General features: G+C 35.7%; 1 long non-coding RNA gene across 1 annotated transcript; it reads left to right on the top strand.

The window, feature by feature from the left end:
• Positions 1-1,628: 1,628 nt before the first annotated feature.
• On the top strand, positions 1,629-9,317 carry LOC307169411. The gene is made up of 5 exons (XR_013823122.1): positions 1,629-1,831; positions 2,274-2,319; positions 3,138-3,198; positions 4,215-4,248; positions 9,009-9,317. It is a non-coding gene; the product is annotated as an uncharacterized lncRNA (long non-coding RNA).
• The last annotated feature ends 332 nt before the right edge of the window (positions 9,318-9,649 follow it).

Genomic DNA, 9,649 nt, shown 5'->3' on the forward strand with positions numbered 1-9,649 from the left:
AATTAATTAACTGACTGTAAATTTACGGACTATATCATTAACTGTTAAATTGATCTTGCTGGTCAGACACCAACAGGGTTCATGATGCACACATGATGCTTTTAAGTCCTCCTGGGAAGTTTGTATTCATGAGGTTTTACTATTTGTTTTTTTTTTATGTTTTAAATTAATTTATGAAGCCACTGTAAAATGTATCATTACATGTTATATTGTTATACTATAATACTGTCATATTTTGTGCAGGCATTAGCTTACTTCATTGTAAATAGAAAAGCCTGGCAATGTAACTGCTAAATACCAAAGTATTGTGGTATTACATGTTTCTCACTGACACACTCATAACTCTTCAAGATCGGGCTTATAGAAAATCCCAAGCTTCCTACTCATATTTTCATCATTGTGGCGGCGTTCATGTATGTTCAATTTGTAAATACGATCTTTATGATACAGGTATGTCTTGAGTGCATCAATAGCTCTAGTTTAGGGACAATCCATACAAACAATCTTTACTAAACAGACTGTCACAGTGAGAAGATTTTTGTCCTTTATCAATGCTAAAGGCCTAACCACTGCAGTTAACACCATGCTGTTAAATAAACGTCTGTAGACAAGTCTTAAGGTTAGGGTTAGGGTTAACCTTAATCCTTAATTTCTAACCCAGACCCGGTTTCACAGACAGGGTTTAGATAAAGCCAGGATTTGTCCTTAGTTCAATTTGGGTATTTCATTATAGCTTCTAAAAATGTGCTTTAGAACAACAACAACAAAAAAACATTACTGGCGTGCATCTTGAGACAAAACAATGGCACTGCCATAAGATATGTCAGTGCAAGTTGCTTTCAGGTAATACAGCTCAAACATGCATTTTAGTTTGGGACTACAGGCTTAAGTCTTGCCTGTGAAGTGTGAAACCCGGGGTATTATGTTGTAACTTGTATATAATTCTGCCAATGTTACCAAAGTGTTGCGTTGGACAGAGGATTAACTCTAAACCAACAGGTTGTGTACCAATGCCTCACAGGGTGATAAAGGATGTTGACATTATTAGGCATAAGAGTGTTTCTAAAGGAAAGGTCAAGAATTTGTGAAAGTGTAAAAGGGTCATTATTGGTCACATGAATGTAACTGTCACTCACCACCATGATACCAATTCATTAGATTTTCATATAGATCTACATACAGAATTGTATATGAATATGCAGTGTTTGCTCTGTTTAATATACTGTTTGCTCTATTAAATTGCACTTTATCAGAACAGTGGTAAATAAATATTGTATATGGTCAGTTACTGTAAGTTCTTACAGTATTTTTAATCTTTAATTTTTAATGTTTAATTTTTAATCATGCACTGCAATGAAAAAAACAATTTAACCAATTGATTAAATATAACAGCCAGCCTACAAATCCTACAACCAAATAAGCAGCACATTATATATATATATATATATATATATATATATATATATATATTCATATTTTCCAGTAATTACAATGTTGCCACACTATTGGCTGTCTCTCCTCGCTGTTTTGAGCATGATTGGTTATTCTCTGTTTATTCTGACTGTCATCCAGCAATCTAGCCAATGACAACTATGCGCGCCTTTACGAGTCAAGTTTGAATAAACGTCAGTTGAGCGAGTCGGTGTTTGCTTTGCTGCTGCGCGGGATCTTCAATAGCCTATTCTGTGGGTTTTACATCGTTTAAAACATGGATTATTTTACATCGGACTGCTAAATGTTTATTTTGAGCGAGTTGCTGGATGTAAATGAAGAACAAACCAGGAATATGGACAAAGAATTTTAACAACGGACATATTGCAATCTACGGAAGGTAAATAACTTTATTTTATACAAATTCTGCTACGTCAAGATATAGTGTATTAAATTGAGAATCTAAACGCGATTAGATCAATATTATTAGTGCATACGGTATTCCAATGAATTCATGTTATGTGCTGCTAGCATGTGTAACTTGTCTATGATAAAAAAATTAAAAAAAAACTCAGCATGGGAGCTTTACAACGAGTGAACTGAGAATATTGTATCTTTAGACAGAAAGGAACTGTCACAGTCTTACTCTAAGAATCTGCAAACTAGGCTTTTGAATCTATTGTTGATCTCGGGATGGCTAACCGATCAGTTAAATTAACGAGTCGTAATAATATGTTTTGGAGCTGTTGAGTCAATTTTGCAAGCTTTTGCAAATGTCTCCGTTAGTAAGTAAAACAAATAATAATATTGATGTGTATGTGTGTGTTTCCTTCATGATCCAGGCATTTTGGGAATAAATATTATCCAGCCACACGATGTTCAGATGCGGTGAGTATTGTCATAAAATACACGTGAAATAGAGGCAGAACATGTGAATCTGCTCAAATGCACTAGTTCAAACCCTCCAGACAAGCTTTATCTTCTTGAGTTTACAGGCCTAGCTGACCCAAAAATAAATGTCTTTCAAAATGAAAGTATTTTCAAACCTGTATAACTTACTTTTGTGAAACACAGGAATTTTGGGAATAAAACAACTGTATTCATTGTATGACAAAAATAAAAGGCATTTTCCAAGATATCTTAATTATGGTTCTACATAAGAAACTCATACAATTTCAACATGAGGGTGAGTAAGCTACATAATGAGATTTTTTTTTTTTTGGATGAGCTGTTCTTTTAAGGACATTTGCTAAATTAACCATGTTTTTTATTATAGTGTAGAAACCATGTTTTTATGGTGGACTGATTACAATAATTTATTAAGTGAGTATAGGAGCAGGCTTCACTGCATATATTAATAAACTTTTAGAGTGCTGGCCTGGATAATTGTAATACGTAAAATAGGAAAGAGGGCCACACTATGCATAACCTTTTATTTGCAAAAATGCATTTCGGCGCGTGCAAACTGATGAAGGCACGCGCCAAAACGTGTTTTTGCAAATAAAAGTTTATGCATAGTGCGGCCTCTTTCCTATTTTACGTATTACAATAATTTATTACCATTTGGTTAGTGTTGCAAAACATTGTTAATTTTTAGTAAGGGTTCTCCAGATTTATATAACACTTATGGAACATTAAAAAATGGTCCTATGTTACCCGATCAATAATCCTATTAACACACTTTTTAACAAAATTTTTATTTTTAGATCAAGCATTGGACTTACGGAGCAGAATAGGCACCAACAGATAAAAACAAGTCCATCACTAGTAAGTATCCACTGCAGTATCTGGTTACACTTTATTTCGATAGTCCACTTTAGACATTCTACTAACTATAAGTAACTTTTCAACTACATGTCAACTAACTCTCATTAGAGTATTAGTAGGCTGTACTAGACAGTCAATAGACTGGTAGGTTAAAGGAGAACTCCGGTCAATTTTAACATTGAGCTCATTTTTTTGTAAATTTGGAGTGCTGTCAGTACAGAGAACAACGACAAAAATCGCTGTTGCCTACACCGTGTTATCCTCTTTTTAAAATTTGCACCCTGTTGACTTCAATGGGGCAATATTTAAACCTGCTTTTAGCCTCTTAACATCCTTGATGTGTCATTACAAGTGCACAGGTCATGTGAGTGATTCCTTCAGAGTGAACACGGGTCAATCTGACTGCAGTAGATGTGAAAGATATGAATAAAAATGATGTTATTTAAGCCAGCGCAAATACCTGTATTTACATCCTGTTTTCGGTTGAAGTCCACAGTAGTCGATTGTCGAGTTCACGCGCATAGGTTTAGTTACCTATGATCACGCGCGTGAACTCGGCAATCGACTACTGTGGACTTCAACCGAAAACAGGATGTAAATACAGGTTAAAGCTAGATATGGTGGAAGAGTTCCATTTAACATTTGTTTGGGTTTGCTATATTACACAAATTTAATCATACCGAAGTTCCATAGGTAAAACTTCTATTAATAGATGCGTTAATGTAACTACCTGCAGGGTTAAAAGAAAAGACGTCAAGAACACACAAACTTAAGGAACTTTTACACAACAACAATGTACTAAAAACGGAAGAGTTTTTTCTTTGTACAGATGACAACGTTATTAAAACGATTACCGTTTGGACAGATCCACTGTGTTAATCTACATGTTCCTTCTTTTGGTGATGCACATTTTTCTATCAGACATAAGTTTTAGATACCAGACAAAACGAATGAAATGTGACCCATGCTAATTAATTCCCCCCTTTTACCTCTCTCTTTTATCTTTCTGTGGTCAGGATCCGTCATTCATCAGAACAGCTACCAAGATAAGTGAGTATTCGTCCTCTACCTCCTTTGTCTCAATGTTATTTCAACACAATTGGTCTCCAAAGTACTATATGTATGTGTTTATATTAGGGGTGTAAGATTAAGAAAATGTCATAATTCGATACAATTGCGATTTTCGATGCAAAAACGATTCTCGATAAATAAAAAAAACGATTCACAGTATGTAAATGTAGTTACTTTTCCTATGTAGGTATTAGGGATATGCATCTCCATAACTGAGGCCGATACGATACGCATCTCGATGCATAGCCAACGATACAATACATTAATGATACATATAAGCAGCTGCCAGCTACCGATGCAATGCAATACGATTCACTATTATTACGATCCGGTGCGATTCGATTTCGATTCAACGCATTGCAAAAATATGATGCTATGCAATTCAATATGGTATAGATAGTTAACTTTTATTTCTTTTGTTCAGACATAGGGCAAATCATAAAGTAGCTTAAGTGCCATCTGACTTTTAACACATGGCTCTCTCACAATCAAAAGATTTGGTTTCCACAAAAAAAGCAGGGACTGTAGGCTAACTGACCAGAAAGCAGGTGCTGTTATTATGTGCTTCACGGGCCGTTTATCAGTTTGGACCAGTGCAGCACGAGCCAATCTTGATCAAGCGACACTGTTACTAGACGGCGCTAATAGATCCCCACTGAAGTAATAACATCGCTGCGAGATCTAGTGAGAAGCATTCATATTTCTCTGTTATTAATGGATCAAACAGCGCTGATGTGGAAACATTGTGCCATGAATGAACAATCCAGTGTCCACAGATCAGCAACATTCACCATGGATTTACTGTAGTAACACTAACTGTAACCATGGAAGTATGGCAGGAATAGTAGGCTATAATGCTTTCAAGTTACATTACGTTGGTTTTATTTTGACATAAATAAAATTACTGCCCTCAAATGTTAATCTGAACTAAAATAAACCTTTGTTTATAACTACAATATTACATTTCATTTTTTTCAAGGAGCTGTTTTACATGCTTCTAAGAGTCAATTATAGCTTCATCATTCCTCAAAGTAAAAAAAAAATCATACTTTATGATGTTAGGTTTAATAAAAAAAAAAAAAAGTTACAAATATTAAATCAAGGAAATTTCTCTGGCATTTCTTTCTTTTTCCTGTATCGAAAACGTACCTTACCGTGACACAAGTGTATCGTATTTAACCGAACCATGAATTTTGTGAACCGTTAACTTACACCCCTAATATGTGTGTGTGTGTGTGTGTGTGTGTGTATATGGGGCTGTTTAAACCTGGCCACTTGATGCGTTTTCTCAGATCGGATAGCTATCTGTTTTATCACAACAATTCCATTTACACCTTACACCTTTTGCAAAACGGATATAAATCCGATCTTCGATTCCCTCACTATGCAAATTTAATGGCGTTCACGTCACCGAAAGCAACAGATATGAGCTGCATTTTATTGATCATCCGTTAAAGGAGAACTCCGGTCAATTTTAACATTGAGCTCATTTTTTTGTACATTTGGAGTGCTGTCAATACAGAGAACAACGACAAAAATCGGTGTTGCCTACACCATGTTATCCTCTTTTTAAAATTTGCACCCTGTTGACTTCAATGGGGCAAGTTTTAAAGGTCCCATTCCATGGATTATTTTTATTATTTTATCATGTTTCCTGGGGTGCCCTTATAATGTTAGTATGTTTTTTAGATCAAAAATTGTTATAATTTAGAAATAAAAGGCATATTTCCTAGCCTGATTTCATTCCCTGGTTTGAACGCTCTGTTTGAAGGGGCGTGTCTGCTGTGAGACTTCAGTGTAAACGCCCTCTGCTGTGATTGGCTGAAATGTTTGCATATGAAATATCTGGCATTACATGTGGAACTATCTGGAAAACTTTTACTATTACAGCTATTATACGTTTTTACTATTACAGCTATCGGGATTAACGAATCGTGAGAAGTTTTTTAAGTATTTAGATCTATTCCCATCACATAAAAGGTTGCAGTGATGAGCATATTGAGCAGATGACAGTCTGTTGATGGCGTGAAAAAAGATCTTATCACTTTCTGCACTCTCACTAATGATTTCACCAATGCAAACATGAGGTATATAAATACAGTAAGCGCTTCGTTGTGCAGTGTAACAGCGTCATTGATTTCATAACGAGTTTTGTCAAGTGTCCAGATAAACTCGCGCTGTGTGATTGACAGCTTGGGCGATTGGAAAGGGATTGTTCTTTGATCGCTTTCTGTATATTAATCACAGTTTAAGTAAGATTATTTTCATCCTACTAAGAGAAACGATGTGAAGTTGATCGCTACTTCAATAGTAAATCACTACTTACCGCTTGCTGGAATATAGTTGAAATTGCCCCCTTCGTCAGGATGAAACGCTGAGAGAAGTCTGCTTGATATTATCCCAGGTTAGAATAGGGCTGGGCGATAAAACGATAACGATAATTATCGCGATATAATTTTTCTCGATAAAACGATATCAAGAGGTCGATAAATGTTCGATAATGTTTATGCGCCAAAAGCGGAACGAAACTCATTTGAACCGCGGCTCATTTTATCCGCTCGGCTCAAAGTCCAAACGGCAGCGCGAGCGCGAGCTCACTAAAGTTAGAGCAGATGCGTTTACTCTGATCGGTCTCGGTCACGAAATCCAGTGAGAAGCGCTTGAATTCAGCGAGGAACACAAATGTCTCAGTGATTTAAACCAGCTTAAAGGCAGATGAAACAGCGCTGACAAACTGTGCGCAACGATACAGTCTGAAGGCTGAAATTCCCATCATTTACCACGGATTTACTGTTAGCTTAGTAATATTAACTGCACTATGAAATGTAGGATATACATTGAATTGTATTATATTATTAATGTAGACAATGTATTAAAGGACTAATGGAATATAATTACAGTATTTAATAATGTATTTAGACTACTGTTTTTCATACAAATACCATAGAAACCATAAAGTTACATTTTGCCATGATAGTGAGGTGCTATAGGCTAGCCCTGGTTTTATCTGTGGTTATCATGATCTAAATGCATGATAGGCTACTGGATGACCAATGGTTAAGTTTAATAAAACTCAAACAGTCAGAATATTACATTTTACCAAAAAAAAAAAAAAAAAATTAGCACATGCAGAAACTAAGAAATTGTCCAATAAATATATTTATTTTGTTAAGGAAAAATGACAAATGTTTGTCATGATATGTTCTGACAATAAAGAGTAGTTTAAAACCACAGTTAACGCTCTGGTTTCTACAACTTTCACTTAGGAGCAAAAATCTGCCTTTAAACTTTAAAGAAATAAAGATTTGACTTTTATCGTGATAATTATCGATATCGACTGATATAAAAAAAATTATCGTGATATTTTTTTTTGGCCATATCGCCCAGCCCTAGGTTAGAAAAACAGTCCGTGGTGAAATGGACAGAGCAAACTAACAACTTCGAATTAAACTTTTGCGGTATCCGATTATAGATAAACATCAACCGTCTGTTGACATTTCGCCATCAAAACGCCTGTGTTCCACGGTAAAAACACGGTTCTAGTGATGTCATTAAAGAAGGAAGTAGAGGGGTGTAGTCCAATCGAGCCGTTCGTTGTAGTCAACTTCTGTTAAATAAAATATCTCGCTTGTCATTGAACTTTGAGCTTTATAATTTTACAGATATTATTTATACTCTAACAACAACATTACACACTAACTAAAGTTTGAAACATGGGATCACGAAGAACGGGACCTTTAAACCTGCTTTTAGCCTCTTAACATCCTTGATGTGTCATTACAAGTGCACAGCTAATGTGAGTGATTCCTTCGGGGTGAACGCGGGTGAATCTGACTGCAGTAGATGTGAAAGATATGAATAAAAATGATGTTAATTCAGCCAGCGCTCATACCTGTATTTACATCCTGTTTTCGGTCGAAGTCCACAGTAATCGATTGTCGAGTTCACGGGCATTGGTTTAGTACCTATGATCACGCGCGTGAACTCGACAATCGACTACTGTGGCCTCAATGTTAAAATTGACCGGAGTTCTCCTTTAAAATTTCTAAATCAAAGACCGCAATAGGAGAGAGCGCAACAGCCTTGGTAATATCATTTCGTTTCTTTACTTTTAAAGATGATAACTGTGTTAAGCATCGGGGGCTTACTTTCACTTTGATTTCCGCTAGTTTGCAGGTTGGCTTGATGAATAACGTTAGATGGTCAGCGGCGATGCGGCAGTAGCGTCGTCATAACTGGCTATAACATGACATATAGCCTATAACACGCTCTCACACCTTTATTTTAGAGCGTTTTTGGGAGGAGTAAAATGTACATATGATATGTGGTTTCAACAACCAGATGCATTTACACTTGTCCAGTATCTTCTGGAATGCGGCCCAGACCTCCTCCTGAAGTGGTTTGAGCAATCAGATTCAAATGCGTCACGAATGTGTTTCGGAGGGCATTTACACCTGGTCTTTTCAAGATCGTATAGCTATCCGATCACCAAAATCGCATGAAGTTGTAAATGGCCCCTATGTGTGTGTGTGTGTGTGTGTGTGTGTGTGTGTGTGTGTGTGTGTGTGTGGAATGCCTTATATCAGGCTTGATGTAATTTTACTTGATTTGTGATTTATTTCATTTAATTGATTCGAGTACTCAAATTTTCAACTATGTATCTCTGCTATAAGCTAAACCACAACAGTGGCATTTGTATTTATTTATTTTACATGTTGATTTTTTTGCTTTGATTGTAGCTGCTGTCATGAAATGGGACCCAGCTGCAACAGAGGCCCAAATAAAGTCTGCAGCCGATCATCTGAAACTGCTTGCTGCTATAAATGAAGCTTGTGAACCTTATAGCAGCCATATTTTGTTAATTGTTATGTTATAGCCTATATTGTTTTAACAACATTTTATAGATTATTTAAAGGGAAAATGTGTTAATTTACAACTTAACTGTTCTGGTTTTTAAGTTTGATTGTGTTAATGTATACTTTATTCTTCCGGCTGTTAAGTTTTGGTCCAGCAGAACGAAATAGTAATAAAAATATATTTTGAGATTTAAATAGTTGATTTCTTGGAGTGATTAGTTTGGTTTACAGGAAAATGGTAAGCAGTTTATTACAGTTATATTGTTAAGATATACAAATGCAATTATATACACTACACAGTTATTCAATTGAATATTCAATATTATCAATATTCTTTAAAATCTTATTTAGGTCTATGGTCTGTGTGTCTGCAGTTTCATGACACGACAACCATTAACAATGAGTAACTGGGGTTTTCTCAGTGAGAACTAGCTCACTCACTGCCACTGTTTTGTAAATATTTGTAAGTAAATATTTTTTAACCCTCTGATGGTTTATGGGGTCTTTTGGGACCCCAAATGACT

The sequence above is a fragment of the Squalius cephalus genome (genome assembly GCF_949319135.1).
Source record: "Squalius cephalus genome assembly, chromosome: 13".
Classification (NCBI taxonomy): domain Eukaryota; kingdom Metazoa; phylum Chordata; class Actinopteri; order Cypriniformes; family Leuciscidae; genus Squalius; species Squalius cephalus.